Source organism: Canis lupus, unplaced genomic scaffold (genome assembly GCF_011100685.1).
Source record: "Canis lupus familiaris isolate Mischka breed German Shepherd unplaced genomic scaffold, alternate assembly UU_Cfam_GSD_1.0 chrUn_S159H319, whole genome shotgun sequence".
In the NCBI taxonomy this organism is placed as follows: Eukaryota; Metazoa; Chordata; class Mammalia; order Carnivora; family Canidae; genus Canis; species Canis lupus.
In genome coordinates this window covers 8,832-31,942 of record NW_023330439.1, presented here as the reverse complement: position 1 = coordinate 31,942, position 23,111 = coordinate 8,832, and the positions used below count along the sequence as shown (strand labels likewise).

At 44.5% G+C, this 23,111-nt stretch overlaps 1 long non-coding RNA gene across 1 annotated transcript; it reads left to right on the top strand.

Moving 5' to 3' along the window:
• The first annotated feature begins 77 nt into the window (after positions 1–77).
• Positions 78–22,403, top strand: LOC119878413. The gene is made up of 4 exons (XR_005386847.1): positions 78–333; positions 421–491; positions 1,280–1,339; positions 22,389–22,403. It is a non-coding gene; the product is annotated as an uncharacterized LOC119878413 (long non-coding RNA).
• The last annotated feature ends 708 nt before the right edge of the window (positions 22,404–23,111 follow it).

Sequence of the window (23,111 nt, the reverse complement as noted above, 5' to 3'; positions counted from 1 at the left end):
TGCCCCCCGCGCCGCCTTCCGTTGAGGCCGTTGGAGCCCGGAGGCGCCGCCGCGGGGGCCTGGCCTGGGCGGGCGGCGGGGCCCGGGGAGCCTGGGGCGCGCGCTGCTGCTTGGCCACTTTGGGCTTTAACCGCCGCTCCTCCCCTGGGCTGTGGGGTTTTTTTGATTACAGGAAACTAGAGGACTGTAGGGAAGTCCGGCCTTGAGCGGGCTGAAGCGACTGCTGTCACTACTACATTCTTTTTTAGGTGTGACAGGGCCTTGGATCTATAGACAAGCTTCTTGTTCACCAGGAGCACCCCTGCAATGTGCATTTTCGTGTCAAAGCCACATGTAAATGCCTGTTTTTAAATACTTCATGCACAGGTTTTTAGCAGAGAGTCATGTTTTAGTTCTATGACTGCTTATTTCTTTCTTTAGCGTTGCCTTTGTAATGAATCAGCACTTACACCTGTACTAGGCAATCATGCAGTTGGCACCCCAAAAGAAAGGTAATTTTCGCTCATTTTTTAAATAGCTTTTTTTTTTGAATTTTATTTATTTATGATGTCACACGAATTTTCGCTCATTTAAAAAATGTAACAAAAACAATTATATTTGCATTTTTAGGCCTCGTTTAATGATGTGACATCTCTAGAATGTTTATTCAAATCAGATCATCATGTTTTTTTATTTTATTCATTTATTCATGATAGACCCAGGAGAGGAGAGGCGGAGACCCAGGCAGAGGGAAAAAGCACCGGGACTCCATCCCGGGTCTCCAGGATCAGGCCCTGGCTGCAGGTGGCGCTAAAACCACTGAGCCCCCGGAGCTGCCCGGTTCATCATGTTTTGCGTTTGTGGTGCTCCGTCCTTGAATAGGACATTTCATACCACTCTGCCACAAACATTTAATGTCCTTTGAATTCTGAAAATTCTGATCTAAAAATATTTGCAACAATTTGAAGGACTTTGAATTTGTGAAATTGGTGAAATAAAGTTGAAACAGTAGAAAAGTTTATTCGGAGGGGATTGACCTCTGCGCATGTGTTTGAGTTAAAATAATGATGAAAAAGTAAACTTCGTCTATTTCTTCCTGTATTCTTATTTTGAGTTTTTAAAACAGTATTTTCAGATTCTCAGTGTAGAATTAAACATTGCTGACACTAAAAAAGAAATACATCTTGTGTCTCCCCCAAATAATACTATGGTTGCCGTGTCATGAGAAATAACCCACAGTGATTATGTCCCTCAACTGCCAGGCTTTTTCTTTCCTCTCCTGCTACCGTATCATAAGCAGCTTCACCACATGGACTGAATTCCATTAGCTGAGCAGAGATAGAGCAGTGTCAGCTCTCAGGTGAGTATGGCTACTTCTAAACTTTTTGAATCTGCAAAATGTACAACCCAGAGCTAGTGAAAATCCCTCTCTCTTTCTTTCAAAGACAGAGGATATTTACCCCCGGATCCGCTGGGATGGCAATCTGAAACTCTGTAGACACTCCTGGAAATTTAGGTTTTTAGTACTTTTTTAAGTTGTCAGTAATGATGCAGTTTGTTGTACAAGTCTGCAGCTTAGGACCTCCAAGGACCTCTTCCTTATTTACAAATGTTCCACTGCCTTTTTAAAAAATGTAAAATGCTCTTACCAATATTTTCTGTGTTTACAAGCAGTTTAGCTTGACTCTTCTATTGCAGGCCTAGTATTTTCTTTAGCACGTTAGTTTGGACGTGACTATTTGTCAAAGTACTGAGCGTAATGTATGCCTACTCCTTGTATTTTGATGTCTGGTACTTCTCTTTGCAGCATTATATTTAATTTGAGCCAAACTCTGTGTATTTAACATATCCTGAACGCATTATTCTTCAAATTCTACAAATTCTTCATCACTTAAATTCTAATTTGGAACTTGTCAAAGTTTTGTTTCATGAGTCTATAAGGAAGTGGAAGCAAAACATTTGTAATGCCGTGTTTTTGTTGCTTCCACATGCATGATCTCAGTAATCACTCTGAGTTGTTATTAGCAGCGCAGCATTATTCCAGGTTTTAGATCAAAGGACTGAGATTGAGGAATGTGTAGTAACTTACTCAGTGTTGTTGTTTTTATTACTCAATATTAGAATTGTTACTTTTCTGACTCTAATCCCATTGTCCTTTCTTGTACTAATTATCTCCCCTTGAGAATCTTCACATATAGGTACTTCGTATATTTTGTTCCCCAAATAAATTTTGAATGAAAACAGATCAGATGATTACTGAAAAGAAAATCCCTTCCCTCCTGTGTAACTAGTATATGTTTTGAACTCAAATGTATCATTTTGCTTTTTATTTAGGAATTTAAAACGTTAAATAAGTTTTCACATCATTTCGTACAATGAAAATTCATTACCTGATACATATTTTTATCCTCCAAGGACTTAAATACAGTAGACACCTCTTGTGTATTATGACAGGAGGGGGAAGAGCCCACATGTACTGTTTGGTTCCCATGACCTTTTCCGTATCCTTCAGGGACACTTGCTGGTGTCCGCTCATTTCCTCCCTTGACACGTAGAGGGAGGCCACAACTGAGGCAAGAGAAACATGGCATGTCTTTCTACCCTTTGAGAGGTGCTAAGCCTTTTCCCTGGCATTAATCCGGTTTTGCTTCTAAATCAAGAAAGGAACCTCAAGAGGGAAAATACACCGTCTTCTGGGTCCTGACCCCCATGTAGTCCAGGCTGTTGAGTTCCTCTCAACTGAGCATCTTCCATTGAATGTTATTCCAAAGACCTCTGTGTTTTCAGAAGCCTTCTGGTTTAGGACACCTGTTTCTGGGGTGCTCCCTCTCTCTGCACAAAAATACCAAGTCAGAAGGCCCGGAGCCCCACAGCAGTGTCCTCCTCCCAGTAGACCTGCTTAGCTGGGGAGAGTCACAGTCAAGTAGCAAAGCCAGTGCCAAAGAGCTCCCATTCCACCCTCCTTCCTACCTTGGAGAGGGAATTGAGGCCTTTTCATGGTTCTGGAAACAAAAGAACTCTTTATTCAGCAGGTTGAACCTTCCCTTTGGGCACAACTGTTCTTTAAGTTAAGGTAAACATTGTTTTTGTTTGTTTGTTTGTTTGTTTTGTTTTTACCTATTTAAAACATGAATGCCTTGGCTCTGATTTTGTCAGCTTGCTGTATTTTAATTTCTCCAGGACAAAATAATCGGCTTACTTTTTTAGGTTTCAATTTGATTCTCCCCCTTATGCATTGCATATTATAGCAAATAGTAATAGAACTTCGCCAAATAGGCTGTGACAATTAAATTTTTTCTTGGAGTTCAATTTGCCAACATATAGCATAACACCCAGTGCTCATCCCACCAAGTGCCCCCCTCAGTGCCCGTCACACAGTCACCCCAAACCCCCCCACCCACCTCCCCTTCCACTACCCCTTGTTCATTTCCCAGACTTAGGTGTCTCTCATGTTTTGTGACAATTAATTAATAATTCATTTTGGTTGCAAGTGTTTAGGCCTTGTGCTTTGACTGATATATGCAAAAATGATAATTTATTACAAATAAATTCATATACTTGCACTATAGTTTGATGAACCGGTAAATTTTGTCTGCATGACTGTCATTAAGCACAAAGTCAGATCATTTCAAATGTATATGTTTGACTTCAAGAATACCTGAAATGACGGCTCGCGGAAGAACATGTTTTTGGGTTTTTTTTGTCCCTAAATTTGTATGAACTTACTTAAAAGGTACTAAGAACACTCCTGTATTTCTGAAGTCTTGTACACTTAAATATAAAGAACTAAACATAAACACATTCAATTCACATTCCAAAATAATAGACTCCGATTAATTTGCAAGTTCATTCTAAAGTCTTTCTTATTTTCAAGGAGTAATTCTGTTTGTAATATAGTAAGCCAAAGTACCTTCATGACTGAGTTTGCTCATAGGAATCGAGAAAATGAGCCTCTGCACATGACCACCGCTGAAACAGCCCTGCTAAGTTTTTCTCGCGTGGGAGTCAGGTGCATATTCTCATAGAAGGAGATGGCATTCCTAGTTCCCTGTGTGGAGGTCAGCTGGGCTCTGAGTGACTGTAAATAGCAGGAGGGGAAAAGGCTCACTGGGAATCCCGAGTTTTGTGGTGTCCAGGGGCCAGCAAAGTTCTCTGCCCTGACAGCGTCTCAGGGGGGCTTTTATGCCCCAACCCCTTTTTCCACTAGAAGATTTTAAATTGGATCCACGTGTCAGAGCGTCTAAGACCTAAATAATTTCATAACATGGGAAATGTACCTGTTTCTTTCAAGTTGTTAATTAATGAATACCTCGATAAAAACCTTAGTATTTCCTTAGTGAAGCAATTTGGGAGGCATCGAGTCAGGTTGTAAAACTCAGAGAGTGTGTGGTGGTTGACAAAGGGAGTCTTTAGGCCCCAGGGCGAGCCCAGGATTGGTCAGGGGCTTTTGTTCAGGTGAATGGGTTTTCCCTAGGCCTGTTTCAGATCCCCGAGCTCTTTCGTGGATGCTGGCTCTATCTCCTTTTTACCGGACACTTGGGATTTGTGATTCATCAATCTTCCTTGTCATAGTATCTTTGATCTTATTGATAAGTAAAATCTTGCCCCCCCCCCCCCCATTTTTGTCCATACCAGGTATTACCTAGACCCCTGTGCATAGAAGTACTGGCAGCTCTGCTACTTGGTTCTGGTTTACTGTAAACCGTTCGGCCCAGACGACAAGACGTGATACCCTATAAGGTTTCGGGGTCTTGCTTGTCTCTTTTCCTTTTTCCTCCTTTTTCAGAAATGCTTGTATTGCAATGTTAAAATTTTATGAAAGCATCATTGTTCCTTGCTTTTTGGTTTAGATGGAAACATAACTCTTTCTGAAAACATGAAGTATCCCAAACCTAAAACATTCCCAGAGAAAAAGCATACCAATGTGCACATGCAGTTGTCTTTGCAACTTTGCTAACAGTAATTTGGGTTGATTAGAACTTCACTGACTGTCGGGGATTTTCCCCAAATTTACGGATGCAATGAAACGCCGGGACGCCTGCACCCGATGTTTCTAGCAACAATGTCCACAATAGCCAAACTGTGGAAGGAGCCTCGGTGTCCATCGAAAGATGAATGGATAAAGAAGATGTGGTCTATGTATACAATGGGATATTCCTCAGCCATTAGAAACGACAAATACCCACCATCTGCTTTGACGTGGATGGAACTGGAGGGTCTTATGCTGAGTGAAGTTAGTCAATCGGAGAAGGACAAACATTATATGGTCTCATCATTCAGGGAATATAAATAATAGTGAAAGGGAATAGAGGGGAAGGGAGAAGAAATGTGTGGGAAATATCAGAAAGGGGGACAGAACATAAAGACTCCTAGCTCTGGGAAACGAACTAGGGGTGGTAGAAGGGGAGGAGGGCGGGGGGGGGGGGTGACTGGGTGACGGGCACTGAGGGGGGCACTTGACGGGATGAGCACTGGGTGTTATTCTGTATGTTGGCAAATTGAACACCAATAAAAAATAAATTTATAATTAAAAAATAAATAAATAAAATGAAAAAATAAAACGAAAAAAAAAAGATACTTCACTGACATTTATTTATTGAAATATTTTGTTACCAGAGAGAGAGAGAGAGTATACCAGGGAAGAGGGGGCAGAGGGAGAGGGAGAGGGAGAAGCAAGCTCCCCGCTGAGCAGGGAGCTCAAAGTGGGGCTGGATCCCAGGACCCTGGGATCATGACCTGAGCTGAAGGGAGACACTTCACTGACTGAGTCCACCCAGGCACCCCCAAAACCTTAGGTTACCTTTAAATGAGAGGATAATACAGTTTATTAAATTCTGAATTACGTTTATCTAAAGAGATTCAAAATTTTCCTATCAGAAGAGGTATGAGCTTAACTCCTGGAATTGTCACTTGATTGTCCGTTAGAAAGAACTGTGTTCCTTTGGCTAAGTTGTCATCATTACTTTCATTTTCTGTATTAAAAAGATCATCATCAGGGGTGTCTGGGGGGCTCACTGGATGAAGCCTCAGACTCTTGCTTCTGCTCTTGATCTCAGGGTCTTGAGTTCAAGCCCACATTGGGCTCCATGCTGGGTACTGGACATGGAGTCTACTTATCTACAAAAAAGGTTCGTCATCTTCCTCAGTGTGTATTCCTTATGAATGTCTGTAGGGTAATACCGTTTTCTGTTCTACCACTGAAATGGGTACCTTATTCTCATGGATGCATTCAGATATTTTCCTCTGTGTTGAGTGACCATTCGTGTGATGTCTGTGGAGTGTTCTTGGTAAAACTTGGTCACTTTATATGCCTGCTGGACCTCAGGCTCCCTGTCACCATGACTCGCCCACTGCTTCTTGGTCTTCCCCTCTCATTTCTTCTCTTACCCCAATGGTTAGCAGTATTTTTTTCCCTTTCTATCTTTTTTTTTAAATGATGGCCCATTTGAAGAAACATGTTTATAGGCTCTTTTCTGTTGCAAAATATATATATATATAGTATATTATACCAGAAATAACTCTTGAGCCAAAATGGAGGAAAACATATCTTCTTTACACCTCGGCTTGCTTATGTTAAGGAGTGAGAGGTTGTCCGATGTTATTGCCTCAGTGTTGCCTGAGCTCAGGACTCTGTCTCTTCTGTCTTTTCCCATTTCTCCATCTGCAGACAGTATCCAGGGTAGAATAGAATTAATATCTTGTGATCATTTGCCACGGTTTAATTGTGAACAAGTAGGATCGAACAGACATATAGCCCTGCTTAGTGATCACTTCTCTGTGGAAAGATAGAAGTCACATCAATCATCTAAAACCAAGGTTATTTATGATTTCTAGAAAATTTCCCTTTATATGTTACTGATTTAAACTCACAACTTATTCAGGTGCCTACAGAGATAAGCATATATCTTCCACGAAAGCTATCTTGTCAGTGTCTAGGAAATCTTTTCTCAATTAAGTGGGTAATTTCAATGTTCTTGGTTGCTTCCTGACCAGTGTTTTCTTACTGAAATGGGTGTTTTCTAACTGCGACTTGATGAATGTTCCTGGTGGAAGTGAACAGAGGTGTCAGTGGTCCAGAAGGTCGGGTTCTCGGATCCTCGTGTGTTGGCTGAAGTTTCCACCTTACTTTTTCTTTCTTGGCAAGGGATTTGGACCTCGTTAGAGTTCATTCTCGGGGCTCATCCGCAAGGGGATGGAATCCCCTCTCTCCGGCTCCCGCCTGCCTCTGGCTCCACAGCCTCCCTGGAGCAGTGGCGGCCCTGCTCCTCCTGCGGCCAGGTGCTCAGGAGCTGCAGGGCGGCTCCGGCCTCTGGGCCTCTGTGCAGCGGTTTGCCCTGCCGGCCTGAGCGCACGTTCCTTGCCTTCCCTTCCTCGTGTGCTTCCACTCCCCCTTGCCTTAGCACCGTCGCAGGAGAGCCCCTTGCCCTCTCTGCCTTGCTTTGTTTTCTAAGGCGGAATGGACTTCCCAGTGTTTGTGGTAGTGACGTGCACTTAAGGATGATTCAAAGAAGTGACCTTATAAAATGCATATCTGTGTTATTAAGATAGTGCTCAGGTTGCCGCTCCGGCAAATAGGTCAGATCTTCCTGTGGAGATCCAGGGGCCAGTTCTCCCTGGGTCTTAATTCCAGGAAAGGCTGTGCTTTTCTGAAACAACTTGTCATTTTGGTCTTAAGTAGCAGCACATCTTCTATCTAAGTGAGTTTTCCTCTTTCTGTTTACTGCTGTGTGTTATTTTCTTTTGAAAATAATCTTAATTTCCTATGTGTATTTGTTTAATTTTATCCATTCTAGAGAAAGGCTTTGTGCTTACCGAGTAGGCTAGAACTGTCATCCAAATAGTGATATATCTTTCTAGACTGAAGAAATCTAGATGTATTATTTGTGTTTCATATCTTTAATACTTGACTGGCTTTAAAAACAAAATAAATAGCTGTTCATGCATGACTGAGAAGGGTTTTAGTTTTGTCAACCCAGTGAAATAGGGCTTGGGGATTAGGCATAGGTCATCATCAGTTTAAAGAGAGGAAAATACACTGTTTTAAATATCTGTGTGATCGAGATACCAAGCTACACTTTCCTCTCTAGCAGAGATGTGTCACACGAGGTTGTAGCTGTGTTCAGGTAGTCCGGTGGATGGATGCAAAATGGAGGGCAACGTTCCAGTCTGAAGCATTGTTATCTTTTCTCCTAATGAGCCTAAAATTCTAACAAACAATGCACTTTTGCGTTTTTTTGTATTGTTTTTTTTCAGCAGGTATATATATGCTTTCATTTTATTCATATGATAGTTACCCAGTACAGCTCTAGGCTCCAACACCTTAAAAAATAACTCTCCTTTCCATACAAATATCCACATCAAAATTCAGGTCCAGATTATTTCACACACATTAACCTCCAACAGTTAAGCAACTATTTCCTCTGAGATACTTGCTACTCTCATTTCACAATGGATTTGGTTCATATAAATTGATGAAGACAACAGAAAAGAAAAGAAATGAAACGAAAAGTGTTTCTGGACTTAGTGATTTGCTTTGCTTTTTAGTAAACCTAAATGCATTTGTTAAGTTTGTGGTGTCTTGGGAAGACCAGAGACAATCCAGTTACACATTCTTTTTTTTTTTTTTTTGTATCACTTTATTGTTTTCAGTTGTTTGATACTGTTTATTACATGGTTCAGATATTTGACTGCTCTGGTTGAAAATGCCTAAATCTTCTGAAGCTTTTTGAGGACATTAATTCTCTTCTTGCCTCTGCCTGTCTACCGCTGAGCCCAGCACAGTGTCTTCCATGGGGCACGGTTTCAGATATCCGATCGACTGATTTTTTTTTTTTTAATAAATGACACCAAGAGGTTATAAGCTGTAACTTTATATTTGTAGGACAAAAGCTCTGGACTTTGAAGGGAAAGCCGTGATCACTGCTCGGTCCCTGCCCCACCCCAAACTCTTTGTCCCCAGAAGCAGCCACTCTGGACCCTTTGAGATGCTTGTCTGTTCTCCCGCGTCCTTGTATCTGAAGAATGAGTATCTGCTGCAACTTCTTGGTTTCCAGGCTCGGGGTGCTGTCCGCGTTCCTGCGTGGAAGGGACAGATTGGGCGCCCCCGATCGCATGCCTCCCCACACACAAACTCACGCCTCCTCCCACCCGCGGTGCAGACGCGGCTCTGCCGCAGAACCCGACCGATGGGCCAGCGAGGGTGTTTCCTAACACGGAAGCACCAGGTGCAGCTCGGGAACCTGGGAGGCTCTCTTGCCATTTCCAGGCTCGCACAAGTTTTCATTTCTGCCGATTATGGTTCGTGAAGCAGGATGAGCCTAATCAACGTGGTCCCCGCCTGACTCTGGCTTAACAGTCCCGGGTGTCGGTGGCCAACAGACCCCTCGCGGTCTGGAAAGCCAGCCGTGTGAGTCAGGGAGAAACAGAACCAACTGGAGGTAAGTGTGTAAGTAGATCTACTTTAAGGAGTCGGCTCACACGATGGTGGAGGCTTGGTGACTCCAAAATCTTGCCGGGGGGAGGCCGGCAGCTGGAGGCCCAGGAAGAGCAGACTTCTCCCTTGCTCGGGGGACTCAGCCTCTGCTCTAGGCAGGCCTTCACCCGATTGGACGGGGCCCACCCACATTATGGAGGGTGACTTGCTTTGCGCAAAAATTGCCTGATTTAAAAGTTGATCTCATCCAAAGCCAGCCTCAGAGGAACAGCCAGAAAAGTGTTTGACCGGCTCTCTGAGACCACACTCCAGGCGACCTGACACATCAGATTAACCATCTCACCATCAGAAATTCATCCTCGAGTGGAAAAATCTCCTCTTAATACACTCACCACACAGCAGCTGTTGTGGCGAACACCGGTCTCGCAGGCATCTCTCCTGCTCGGCGGACAGACAAGCCCCTTTCAAGGTCTTGGGAAATTCTTCACCCCTCTCCTGTCTGCTCTCTGACTGGTGGAACTCCTGTCTTTTCTTTTCTTTCTTGGTTTGCTTCCTCAGTTTTGGTGCTTTGCTGAGACGTATTTTGAAAATATTGTCTTTCCATCTGTGGCTTGTCTTTTGATTCTTATAAGAGCAGAACTTGTACATTTTCATGAAGATTAATTCATCATTTTTTGTGTTTATTGGATCATACTTATGGTTGTATCTGAGAAATCTTAGTCCAACATAAAAATAAAAAGACATTTTCTTATATTTTCTTGTGGAAGTGTGATGTTTCAGGGCTGTACATTTAGGGACGCGTGGTTAGCTTTATTTTGTATATGATGCAATCTATCAATTTCTTTCTTTCTTCTTTCTTTCTTTCTTCTTTCTTTCTTCTTTTCTTTCTTTTTCTTTCTTCTTTCTTTCTTTCTTTCTTTCTTTCTTTTTTCTTCTTTCTTTCTTTTCTTTCTTTCTTCTTTCTTTCTTTCTTTCTTCTTTCTTTCTTTCTTCTTTCTTTTCTCTTTCTTTCTTTCTTTCTTTCTTTTCTTTCTTTCTTCTTCTTCTCGTTCCTTTTTGGTATTTATCTATCTCTAGCTGTTTCAGCACAGATTTGCTGAAAGACTTTTCTTTCTCTGCTCCCTTTTATTTCTTTTTCCTGTCTTACTGAAGTGGCTGGAACCGCATAAGAATGTCACACAGAACAGTGAAAACTGGAGGCCTTGTCCTGTCACTGATCTCAGAGGGAAAGTGTCTACTGCTCTTCTGTCAATGTGATGTTAGCTATGGTGTTTTTGTACACGACTTTAATCAGTTTGAAAAAGTTCCCTTCTGTTTTTAATTTGCTGGGATGGATGCTGCTTTTTCTGCATTGAGATGACATGTGCGTTTTCCTTTCTGCTATTAATATGGTGGATTATACTAGTTGTATTTAATTTAATTTGATTATTTAAAAAGATTTTTTCTTATTCATGAAAGACACACACGGAGAGAGGCAGAGACAGAGGCAGAGCGAGAAGCAGGCTTCCTGCAGGGACCAAGACGCAGGACTCGATCCTGGAACTCTGGGATCATGACCTGAGCTGAAGGCAGACGCTCAACTACTGAGCTGCCCAGGTGTCCCCAATAGTTAATTTTAAACCAACCTTGCATTGAACCCCAGTTGGTTGTGATTTATCTTTTTAAATATTGTTAGCTTCAATTTATTAACATTATGTTGAAAATGTTTACACCCATGCTTGTGATAGATATTATATGTTATTTTATTTTATTTTGGAGGAATGTCTGTGTCTGGTTTTGGTAGCAGAGAACTTCCAGCCACTTGTGGGCAGACCCTCGTCCACTTCTCTGCCTTTGTCTAGAATTGGTTTGATTTCTGTTTCTTTTTTTTTCTTGATTTTATTTATTTTATTGAGTGAGTTGAGAGAGCAAGAGCGAGTAAGTGCATGCATGGGGGGGAGGGGCAGGGGCAGAAGGAGAAGCGGACTCCCGCTGAGCAGGGAGCCAAACGTGAGGGTCCAATCCACGACCCTGAGATCATGACCTGAACTGATGGGCAGTTGCATCACCGACTGAGGTACCCAGGTGCCCCATTTTATTTCTTAAATATTTGGTGGATTCCCCCAGTGGAGCTCCCTGGGCCTGAATTTTATCTGTACCTTGGTTTTTACCTACAAATTCAATTTTGTTAACAGACATAAGGCTGTTTGTCTTCTTTTCTTGAGTGAGTCTTCGGTAGTTTTGTCATCCAAGGACCTTGCCCACTTGTCTTAGTTGTCAGAATTATTGGCATGCGTCTGTCCACAAATAGTCCCTTAATATGCTCCTTAATATCTATATCACCTGAAGGGCTGCCACTTCTCACTCCTGCTGTCCGTGACTTTTTTGTTCTCTTGTTTTCCTGGTCAATCTAGCCAAAGACTTATTCATTACATCAATTTTCTGAAGGAACCAGCTTTCTGTTTCATTGATTTTGCTGTTGTTTTGCTTTTTTTTTTTTCATGGATTTCCATTCTCATCTGTATGATTTTTTTTTCCTTCTCGTACTATGTTGATTTTTATTCTTTTTCCCCCAGTTTCCTAAGATGGAAGATGGAATTGTTGGTTTTAAACAAACTTTTCTAGGTAGGTGCTAAGTGATATGTGTTTCCCTCCAGACGCTGCTCCAGCGGCAGCCCTGCACGTGTTGATACAGTGCATTTCATTGTCACTCAGTCAAAACCCTTTCTAATTTCTTCTTAAAGTTTCTTCTTTGTTCAATGTCTTATTTGGAAACATTTTATTTAGTTACTAAACATTCACAGATTTTCAGACATGTTTCTAGTATTGATTTACAACCTATTTCATTTCGTGATGGAGAACATATCTTTATGACTAAATCCTTCACATTTGTTAAGATTTGTTTCATGCCCGGACTATGGATTATCTTGACAAATATTCCATTTGCACTTGGAAAAATGTATGTTCTGCTGCTGCCAAGTATCATGTTCTTCTGGAATGTCCCTCAGGTCAGGTCCTCGGTGTTGTAACTGATGGGCTGTCTACATCCGCCATCAATTTACTGAGAGGGATGTTGAAATCCGTGACTCTGTTTCTACCTCCTTGTCTTTATCATGTTTGCTTCATGTATCCTGAAGCTCTGTTAGGTACATAAGCACTTAGGACTTTTGTCATGTCCTCTTGATGATCGGACATCTATTTCTTCACGACATTTCTGTCTCCCCTGTAACAGTCTGGGTCTGAAATCAACCTTGTCAGACATTAACATGCGACTACTTGCTTTTGATTAGTATGGAATATCTTTTTGCATCCTTTACATTTAACTTATTTGTCTTTGCATTTAAGTCACTTTCTCGGGGCGCCTGGGTGGCTCAGTAGGGGGTGTCTGCCTTTGGCTTGGGCATGGTCTTGGAGTCCTGGGATGGAGTCCCGAGTCAGGCTCCCTGCTCAGCTTCTCCTTCTACCTCCACTGCTCCCTGCTTGTTCTCTCTCTATCTCTCTCTCAAATAAATAAATAAAACCTTAAAAGAAATAAAGTCATTTTTCTGGTGGTATTATGTGCTTCGGCTGTGGTTTTTCATTGGATTGACAATCTCTAACTTTTAAGTGGGTTTTGGACCATTTACACTGAGTGTGATTATGGACATGGTTGAGTCTAATTCTATCCACTTGCTACTTGTTTTCTACTGTCCCGTTTGTTCTCTTTTTCTTGTTTCTCTACTTTCTCTTGGATTCATTGACATTTCTTTTTTATAATTCCATATCATTTATGTTGCTACATTATTGGCTATTTTTTATGTGATACTTTAGTGGTTTATTTAGTTTTTTAGAGTTTATGATATAATCTTTAATTGACCTGCCTTTGAGCAAGATCGTGCCCCTTCCCATATAGTAAATGCAACTTACACTATGCTCCTACTTCTTCCTTTCTGTTCTTTGTGCTATTATTGTAACGTATTTTACTTTTACATATGTTATACATTCCACAATATAGTTTGTCATTATTGCTCTAAACATTCAGCTATTTTTATAAAGGTTAATTCATTTTTAAGTCTTCATAATTTCCCATCTACTTATCATTTCTGATGCTCTGCATTCCTTTACGTTGGTCCAGATTTCCATCTGGTGTAATTTTTCTTCTGTTTGCTGGAGTAAGTTCTTCTGGCTATAGTATGGATGGAAAATATTTTATTTTACTTTCATTTTTTGAAAGATATTCTTTTTGGGTAAAGAATTCTAGGTTTACAGTTATTTTTCTTCAAATGGTAAAGAATTTCTTCATTGTCTTCATTGAGAAGACTTCATGAGAATTAGCACTCGCCCTTACCTTCATCCTTCTCTATGTAGTTGTTTTTTCTCTGCTGCTTTTAAGATTTTCTCTTTGTTCGTGGTTTTGGGCAAAATGGTACGACATGTAGTTTTTGTCATGATTCTTGTGATTGGGGTTCAATGAGCCCTTTAATATAGGGATTATACTTTTGTAATATAAGTTTTAGGAAAGTGGTCTGGATGGTTATGGGAGGACTGGGTTTGGGAAGGCTGCTCTGGATAGTCTGGAGGACTTTGAGAGGTTGGCTCTGGGTGGCTGTCTCAGATGGCCATGGCTGAGAGCAGGGAAGTCACAGGTGCTTTAGGGCAGCCTATCACTCTCAGACTCTGTCTTGTCCAGATTCCCCTTCTAGTGTGGGTTTCTCTAACTCCCCAGGCCTATATGGGACCCTCACATAGGTTTCCTTTGCACTGGGAAGTTGTCCCTCTAGTGTTTTCTATTGTTTAATTATGTTTAGTACTTCTCAGTTTGGGTCTTTCTGTGGATCCTAAGGCTCCATGAGCGCCTCTGACATTCTGTGTGGCTCAAAGTCGCTACTCAAGGATTGCTGAATTAGTGAGAGAAGGACCAGGTGAATGAGCTGTGTGCTGCTGTCTTCAAGTCTTCAGTTTATCATTTCGTCCATAGCTTCAGGTCCTACTAACCCCAAGTCTCTGACCTTGGAAACTCTGTTCCAGGAGTTTTGAGGAAAGCGAGGTGCCAGACTTTCTGGGGAATGTCTGGAGGAGGGACCTGGGGTTGAGGTGTTCAATAGCTGTTCACACACCACTAGGGGTTTCATGATGTGCTGCCACCAGCTCCATACTCCTGGTGTCCCATCTACAAAGTGCTGCCTCTCTAACCACACATGAAAACGAGCATTTGGTTGTGGGGTGTAGCAGGATTAGAACACTAATTATAGTGCTCTCTGGGGGAGCCTGGAGCACTGGAGTCATGGTTACGATTCTGGTCTATGTGGGATTTACTTGAGTTCTTTTTTTTTTTTATTTCTACACTTGGTGTGACAATAGATTTACATAATGAATATGTGTCAAGGGTTTCAAGTCATAGCTTTCTAGGCTTCCATCATTTCTTGAAAGAAGACAGATTTTTGATGTTTTTTGAATTTTGCAACAATGTGGGCTGGTCTACATGGACAATTGGCATGTTGTGAGGATTGAAGCTCATTCGCGTATCACGTATCACATCTGGAAGCCCTGAAACAACACCCGGGGCTGATGGTGTTGGAGTCCCTTAACGATCTGAATGTCATGCTGTTCATTTGCTTAAAACTTGTCTTTGAGAGTCATTATAGCACAAAAGATGCAGAGGGAGAATAGGGTGAAAGACGTGAGTTTGAACCAAAGATCTGCTACATAAAAATAATACAGTGAGGCCTCCAGCCGGACATAGTAGTAGAGTAGACCTGCTCTCCATATTCCTCTTTGCCCTGGAAATAAAGCAAGAGGCAGCGAGAGGAAGGAGGAGGGTAGGCTACCGTGGGACCCGAGGGATGAACAGCAATCGTGGGGGGATCTTACACTCCCCGACCCAACAGAGGGAGGTGGTCCAGGCCCTGAGGCTGGCAACAGGGACAAGGGAGTTCCATCAAAGCAGTGGAAAGAAACATCCACGGGAGGACTGACCAGGGACCCCATTCAGTGACGAGTGGCTGGTGGGAGGTCGTCCCTTTCCTGCTAGATCCTAGACTCCTTGCCCACCCTAGAACGACCAGCTGGCTGGCTCTGGTAGAAAGAGTCCTACCCCGGGTCACATGTTGTCATGGTGGGATTGAGGTTCTTTCCTTGCTCGCGACACTGGGGAGTGGGTCTTGCTCTGTAGGCTGTGGTAAGCCTTAGGTAGCTACTGTAACCAGGACAGTGTGGTATCGGGGGATGATAGACACAGACTGATGAACAAAACAGAGAATCTGGCCATGGACCCACACAAAGGAGCCCAACCGACTTTCAACAAATGCAAGAGCTTAAGTGGAGGAAGGCAGTCTAACAACAAGTTGTGGCAGCCGTTGGACATCCACAGGCACACTCAGAAAACGAAACCTGACCTACACTTTACACCTTGAAATAACTCTAAGTAGGTCCTGCACTTAAGTGTAAAGTGAAACAACAACTTTTGGGGAAAAAGGGAAGCTCTTCAGGGTCTAGGGCCAGAGTCTTATTCTTGACACCAAAAGCACATCCATAAAGGAAGATGGATAAATTGGACCTCAGCGGAATCAAAAACTCAAACTCGTGCTCTGTGCAGGACCACGTGACCAGGCTGAAAAGATTACAGGCTGGGAGAAAAAATTGCAAACCATATGTTCCAAAGAGAACTAGTATCAGAATAGATAAAACCTTACAAGTTAACAGTAACGAGCGATCCAATCACAAAATGGGCAGAGACGGCAGTCAGTCTCTTGACAAGGAGGTAGGGATGGCAGCGAAGCACAGGAGGAGATGCCCAGCAACACAGCCATCAGGGACGCTATGGAAACCACAGTGGGATCACTGCACACCTCTCAGAACGGTAACAAGTGACCTCTCTGTCAGTTGGACATGGGCCCCTGCACTCGCGGAGGGCGGCGAGATCCAAGACACAGGAGGCCTCCTGCTGGTGGGTGGCAGGTTGAATAAGCAAAGGAACGTACTTGCCAGGCTTGTCGTGGGTGGCTGTGTGACCAGTGCATCTCCGCCCCTGCCCACTGGAATCTTGCGAGTTAAGGAGTGAGCCTGACGAGTTCCATCACACGCGCCATCCAGGTGGCCCAGCTGCACGCGCCATCTGGCAGCTGCGCCCCGTGGGAGCAGCAGGCAGAGCTGCGACCCAAGGGCGGGAGGGGATGGGCAGCCCCTGCCAGCTGATGGCCTCATGGGTCCAGCAGCCATCCCCTCTCTGAGCTCCTCCTGCAGCCACCAAACATCGGGGGACCTGGATCTCTCCTCCACGGCTGGCCGTGGTTAGATGGCACAGGCTCTGGGAGACCAGTCTGCTGGCTTCTTCAAAATTAAACGTACAGGGAACCCTGGGTGGCTCCGCGGTTAAGCACCTGCCTGCAGCCCACGGCGTGACCCCGGGGTCCCGGGATCGAGTCCCGCATCGGGCTCCCTGCATGGAGCCTGCTTCTCCCTCTGCCTGGTTTCTGTCTCTCTCTGTCTCTCTCTCTGTCTCTCATGACTAAATAGAATCTTCTTTTTTTTTTTTAAACTAAATGTGCAGCTACAGTGTGACCTAGAAACTGCACCTCTGGGCATGCATCCAGAGAAATGGAATTATTTTCCCTGGAAACCTGTCCATGAATAGTCAAAGCAGTTTTATCGGTAAAGAGCCCCTGACCTGGGAGCAGCCCGGGTGCCCTGCAGTGGGCAGTGGTCCCGCGGGCTGGGCCCATCCCCCGGGAGCAGCTCTCAGCCCCTAAAGTGAACGAGTTTTTGCTACACACGACGTGGGCGATGTCCCCGAGGCTCACGCTGTCGCCGGGGTCACTGCGGGGTTCCATCTGCAGCACATTGGTGAAGTGACAAAAGCTTGGAAATGTGGAGCAGAATGTTGGTGCCCGCAGTGGGGGGCGAGGGGCCGGGAGGGGGCGGGACCTGCTGGGATGGATGGTCTGGTCCTGCCCGTGGGGGGCACCGCAGGAACCCACGGAATCGCACAGAAACAGGATCGCCCAGAACTAACCCCCCACGCAGCAGAAGCAGGCAAACCTGGGGCCCCTGGTGTCCAGGCCCTTACTCGGTGGCGGCTCGCGCTGGGCTCCGGGCACCTGCCACCTGCCAACCGGGTGGGGGCCTGGCCCCTGTGGCTCCTGCAGCTGTGGCTGAAGTCTCCAGATTCCCTCGCGACGACCTCGGCTGGGGAACAGGTGACCAGCCCCGCGGGGCTCCTCTCTTTCCGTGGAGAGTCTAGAGGGAAGGTGAGCCTCCGGCTGGAGGGGGCGAGCTGGGGGCCGAGCCGAGCACCTCCTCTGCACCCTACTACGTGCCCCTCTCACGCAATCCTGGCCACTCCTGGCTTCCCTCGTGACAGACACCGAGGCTCGGTTTACCAGCCTTCTGGGGTCGGGGTGAAGGTGTCACGTGCGGGTTCCCATGGGAGGTAGCGGGGGGAACACAGGGGCTGCCCCAGGGAGCTCTCAGGTCAGCACGGAAATCGGTCCCGTTTCCCAGACGACGGGGCCCGCTTCTTTCCCTGGAAGCTTCTGGGCACGCAGAGGCGGGGGGGGGGGGGGGTGGGCGGTGGCGGGGGGAGCAGAGGGGGAGCCCTGGGCCCACTGAGGGCCTGCAAACAGCGGCCTGAGGCCCAGAACGAGCGAGGAGGGGCCTGTGACCCTGACCCCACAGCCTCATCTGGGACCAGCGCAGAGCTCTGGGCCTGGGGAACGCATCCAATGGTGGTCCTGGGACCACGGCACACTTCTGCTCACCGAGTGGAAAAGGTTCTGGGCCAATTCCAGCCAGGTGTGTGTGTGTGTGTGCTGGGGGGCGTTGCCCTCCACCCAAGAACTTATCTTACCTGGCTTTGGTATTGGGTATTGGAGTAGGTGCTAGGAAGTGTGTCTGCTTCCTTTTTGGGGGCTAAAGCTCTGGAAAATTCAACTTTCAAAATTTGTGAAATGCAGCTATTGCAGTTGGTGAAGGGGAATGTACGGCATGGAAATGCACATATGAGAAGACAAGGAGGATCTAAAGCTGGTCATCTGAACTTCTGCTGTGGGAAATGGAGTAAGATGAACAATTTAGGGCTCGTGCAAGCGGGGACGGAGTACATCATAACAATTTGGCCAGAAGCCAACCAACATTGAAAACAGGTACACAATAAATAAATAAAATCAACAAAATGAAAAAGTAGGTCCTTGGAAAATCAGTAAAATTGAGCAATCTCTAGCCCAGATGTGGAAAAAATATTTGTAAATCACCTTCCTGGTAAAGGCCGTACATCCAGAATATACAAAGAACTCTTACAACTCAATAATAAAGAGCAAGCCGCTTGATTAAAAAATAGACGATGGATCTGGTTGGATGCTGCTCTAAAAGCAATACACAGACCTTGAGTGAGGCTGCACGGATTCCAGACATCACCTGTCACTATACGGGGCCACGGCATTGAGGTGTGACCAGAGCTTGTCAGAACGACTGGAATGGGGGCACCTGGGTGGCTCAGTTGGTTGAGCATCTGCCTTTGGCTCAGGTCATGATGGCAGGGTCCTGGATCAAGTCCCTCATGGGGCTCCCAGTTCAGAGGGACTCTGCTTCTCCCTCTCCCTCTGCCCCTGCCCCTCATACTCTCTCTTGCTCGTGCATACTCTCTGTTTCAAATAAATAAAATCCTTTTTAAAAAAAGAATGACTGAAATGGGAAAATGGTTTTTATACCAATTTCTGGCGAGGATGTGGAGCAGCAGGAGCTCTCATTCACTGCGGGTGGGAATGCGAAATGGCACAGCCGCCTTGGAAGACCATTCAAAGTCTCGGATAACACTAAACAGCCTTACTGAATGATCCAGGAATTGTGCTTCTGGGTAGTTTTCAACAGATTTAAAAAATGATATCCATACAAAGAGCTGCATATGAAGCACCCTTATTCACAGTCACCCCAGTGGGAAGCCATGACGCTGGGCTTCGGTAGGTGAATGGATCCACCAACTGGTCCTTAGTATGGTGGGATGCCACTCGGTGATGAAAAGGAGTGAGCGACCCTACCGGCATGGGTCTGAGCTGGATATTGAGAAGTGAGAGGCTACGTGGTGTTGATTCAATTGATAGGACATTCTGGAAGAGGCCAAAGAGAGAGAGCCGGGGGCCTGGAGGCCTCATCACGACGTGTGCTCAGCACTTGATTCTCCCCTCCTCTGGGAAAGGGCCCCACGGCTGCTGGGAGGACTGGCTGGTTCTGGGCCCATCAGAGAACACAGGAGGTGAGCGTGGAGCACCTGGTGGCACCAGGACAGGAGGTGTCTGAAGAAACAGGACGATGCCGTGGAGACAGAGGAGCCGCACGAAAGACGGGCCCGTGGCCAAAGCTGGGGCAGGTATGGCAACACATGAAATAAGGTAGCAATTGGTTTACAACCCATAGAATAAAATAAATATACATGAATGTGCTATAAATAAATGGAAGACTAGACAAATCTCTCACACAGAAGAATTCAAGGAGGTGGAACACAGCTCCCCATCCCTCAAATGTGGGCTGTGCACAGCGCCTTCTCTCCGAGCGCCCAGCATGCAAAGGGAGAAACCCTCGCAGACACGACCTCAGCCCTGTGATCCCGGTGGCCAGGAAAGGAGTCCTGCTGGTGGCACGTGCCCTGGCTCTGATGGCCAGGGGCACTCTTCCTCTGTGGTCTTCCTCCTGAGAGCCCATAACCCCAGTGTAATCGCGGGAGGAGAACATCAAACACTCCCAAGTTTGCAGATTTCTCAGAACTGTAAAAAGATTTCTCAGAACTGTAAAAATCATCCAAAACAAGAGAAAGTTTGAGAAATGGTTACAGCCAAGGAGAGTCTAGGGACACGTGGCAACTGAATGTCATATAGTGTCGGGGGGCGGGGGGAGAGGGGACCTGGAGCAGAAAGGACAGTAATACAAAACTTGATCAACGTTAATTGATAATGATCTGTCGATATTGATTGATCAGCGGAACCATACTAAGATAAGGTGTGGGCTCTAATTTAATGATACACACCACATATAGGTCAATAAATAATATAATCGTATTGCATGTGGTGTAGGGTATATGAGAACTGTGCCATCTTCACACTTTTCTGTAAATCTAAACACTATTCTAGAATAAAAAGTCTTTAAAAATGATCTCCTTTTGTAATAATAGTCTCCAAAATAGAAACCCCTCAGATTATTAAATTAATCAAATCAGTCTTGTTTGTTATTCAATATTAGTAATCCATGTTTCACTGAATGGAGAGAAATGAATGTTTGTTTACAAAACCACAATACAGTTATAGATTGCTCCTTTGACTTCCTATTTTTAGTTAATAAATTGAAATCAAATCACTTTTTGTAACCTCCAAAGGACTCAGTGATTACCTGATGAGGAGGAGATTTTAGGCTCTTGTTTTATAAATGAACATGGTGAATCCCTAAGGATTATTTTGATTGGTGGGAATTAAGGTTTCAGCAGTTTAAAAAGGTTTAAAGGGGACCCAAATCAATAGGGGCTTTCTATTTGTGAATAGTTACAACCTCTTATTTATATTGCGTATGTGAGGAAACATTGTCTCCACTAAACACTCAGGGCATTTTGGCACAATTTCACATCTGGATAAAAGTATATTTATCATGATCTCTTGGGGAATGTTAATATCGCATTGCTTAATACCTCTGGGTCCCCTCTTTCTAAAGTATTTTTGTGTTCGAATTTAGTAAAACACACAAAGTGGTTGATCACCTAGATGGTTTTTAATTCCTTCTATTTCTGTTAGGTTACTGAGTAATTCCAGATTCACCCCATCCTATCTGATAAATCAGTGCAAGTGACTTGGGTTTGTCTTATGAGTGTTTTTTTTTTTTTTTACAATAAACATAAATAGAAAAGAAGGAAGAGCCAGAGCTAAAAAGCAAATTGATCTTTAAAATATTGATTTTGCACACATTTTATTTCCCATTTGAATACCAAGGATTCTGGCAATTTTTTTTCCTTCTTAATTAGAAAATTAAACCCCGAAAGCTCAGCGCTCTGAAAACGAGTGTGTGCGGCACGGAGCTGCGACAACACTGCGCCCGTGTCTCTGTGCACGGCTGTCTCCCTCTGCCAGCCACTTCTCACTCTGCTTGGTTTCCTGGGAGTGCCCAGGGACTCTCCAACTCATGGACAGCAAGGTGGCTGCACTCTGTGATCTTTAACCCTCTGCCTCTGTCCTACCTCGGTTTCCTTGCACTTTCTTCTCTTTCACCCCTCAGTGGGAGGGTTTTCACCAAATTGATTGTGAAAGAGGCTCTCTGCTTGTCTGGTGACTCCTGGAAGATCACTTGTGTGGGCTGTCCTTGCTTTGTCCTGTTGTGTTCGGAAGTCCATCTGTCCTCAGGGGCAGGTTACCCAGTTTTCAAATTTTGTAAATGGTTGACTTGGACTGTCCCACATATTTGAGAGCTCCAAGGTAATGTGAACCGCGCCCCCGATATGCGCTTGCCTGTTCTAGGGGCTTGGCCTAAGCAAGCTCACTGGATCCTCACACAGCCCTAGACTCGGCATGGCTCTTGCAGACATGGAAAAGGCACCCAGGTGTGCCCCCGTGGGGTCTGCACACTTACATATGCCCAGCACTGTAGAAGCACTAATCATAGCGTATCTGTTTCCTCCACACATAAGATGCCAGCGGGTTAAACATGCTTCCAGCTGTCATGTATCAAAACAAACATATTTTTATGGCACATTAAAGGAATCATACACCACGATCAAATGAGATCTATTCCAGGGATGCGAAGATGGTTCAACTTCTGCAAATCAGCCAATGTGATCTCAGTAGATGTAGAAGAGGCGTTTGACAAAATGTAATTCCAGTCATGATAAAAACTCAGTGAACGGGGTTTAGAGGGAACATTCCTCAACCTAGTAAAGACATAATGACAAGCTCACAGTCAATATTATACTCAATGGTGAGAAGCTGAAAGCTTTTCCTCTAAGATCAGGAACAGGACAAGGATGCCCACTCTTGCCGCTTCTGTTCAGCAGAGTACTGGAAGTCGTGGCCACAGCAATCAGGCAAGAAAAGGAAATAAACAGCTTCCAAAGTGGAAAGGAAGAAGTAAACTTCTCTCACTGAGCATCATGTCCCTAAGGTCCATCCATGCTGTCAGAAAGGTAGGATTCTCTTCTTTTTAATGGCTGAACAATATTTTAGCCCGAGTGTGTATGTATTACACTTTTAATCCATTCGTCCACCGAAAGATACTTGGGCTGTTTCCATATCTTGGCTACTGTAAATAATGCTGCAATAAACATGGAGGTGTCAATATCTCTTCAAGATAGTGATTTCAGGGGTGTCTGGATGGCTCAGTTGGTTGAGCGTCTGACTCTTGATCTCAGCTCAGGTCTTGATCTCAGGGTCATGAGTTCGAGCCCTGCATTAGGCTGCATGCTGGGCAAGGAGCCTGCTTAAATTGGATATACACCCAGAAGTGGGATTGCTGCAAAAATGGTATTTCTACTTCTGATTTTTTGAGAAACCCTCTGTAGTGTTTCCTATAGTGGTTGCACCAACTTACAGTCCCACCAACTGTGCACGAGGGCTCCCTTCTCTCCCAGTCCTCACCGACATTTGTTCTCTGCTGTCCTTCTGATAACAGCCTTTCTAACACAGGTGAGGTGACATCTCATCGTGACTTTGATTTGCATTTCCCCGATGACTAGTGATGTGGAGCATCTTTTCATGCACCTGTTAATTATTTGTAGGTC